Consider the following 1,581-nt stretch of genomic DNA (forward strand, 5'->3'; position numbering starts at 1 on the left):
ACTGTGGGCTTTTCCTTCATGTTTGCTGAAAGGAATATGTCGCCCACAAATTTACTGTTTGTATATGTATTACTCACCGCACGTTATCGTGAATATTTGAAGAAGGCGTTGTTTGTGTCGCGCACACTTCGTGCACGCACGCATCTTCACTTAAACCTGAACTTTGCACATGTCAAGACTCTTTATTTTCTTTGAGTTTTGGAAGGTTTTCGTGAAGATGCTTGTGTTCGGGAAGTAGAGCGCACATGACTGGATGAATGAGACTTGGATTATTCAGCACGAGCTGTGTGGGAGTGTGTAAACGGATGTTTTACTCTAGTTTTGCTGTCGTTAAAGGCGGCCTCCTTTTAACTTCAATTGATGAAGACTTTTCTCCGTGTTTTAATTCTCAGTTCACCGTGGATGCCTGCTAGAGAAACAAGGTTTTCTTTCAAGGTAACCGAGGGGGAGTAATTGGTATACAGTTCGTTGACTTGTAACAAGGTTCATTCTTGACATTTTGAAATGACAGTTGACAAAAACAAAACCTCCAATGTTCATTTAGTAGCTGTTCTGTAACTGATGAAGATCATTGAAAGCGCCAAAACTGCTACTAAATGGATTGTTTTGTCAATCGGAGAGTCGATAAATGTAAAACCATCTCAAAGTGGGTAAAGAATAGTTGACAAAGTACTGCATCACTCAACAGTCACACATTTTTTGGGGGGTGGAATTGGAAAGTTAGACTCAAATGCTGCTGATATTCTCTATTTTGTAATTGTCACCAAATCCCACGAATAGATCAAAACCAACAGTGTTCGTCTCAGTAGTTCTCAATTCATGTGTGTACAGTTTTAAAAGAGCGAAATAGATTCAGCTGGTGTTTGTACAATGAAGGAGCTCCACGGTATGATAAATAAACTGTCAGCTTTTAGCTTCATATTCACAAAAAGGATCAATTAATTTATGGTAATAAGAGAAATATTGCAAAAAAGTATTTTCTTTTGAATGCTGCAGTATATGAACACCCACTAGATGGTGCTCTGTAATAGGAGTCCCCCCCCCCCCCCCCCCCCCCCGCTCTTCTGCCGGTCTGTTTTTCAGGGGGAAGTCGCGTTCATCAGACGGATGAGTTAACACTCGCAGCTGAATGTTGCTCCGCCATGCATCCACTGTTTAAACATAACTTACAGAATATCCCTTCAGCGTTCACTCTGAACGGATTGCTGAGCATCCAGGCCTTCCACAGTGACACGTGCAAATCTCTACATCTGGTCCGGCATCAATTTAAAAATCGGATGATGACGAGTCGATTATTTTTGCACTCCCGTTCCCTTGTTGCTCAGCCAACACGTACACAATCACCTTCAGCGTGGAGCACATCAATGGACGGCAGGGCAGCTGCCGGGCCTTTAGTCTTAATAAACTCCTCCATTTCTCCCGGCCGGCCGCAGTTCCAGGGGACTACATGGCTGTTGACAAGCACACTGCAATAAATCACCATGCTGAGGATTAATAGGAAAGAGCAAAGCGCCCCCGCTCACTGCAGCTGATATGTATTTATTCGAGGTGGCGTAGTAATTCATCTCACTGTGTGTGCAC

This window comes from Melanostigma gelatinosum (genome assembly GCF_949748355.1).
Source record: "Melanostigma gelatinosum genome assembly, chromosome: 5".
Lineage (NCBI taxonomy): Eukaryota > Metazoa > Chordata > Actinopteri > Perciformes > Zoarcidae > Melanostigma > Melanostigma gelatinosum.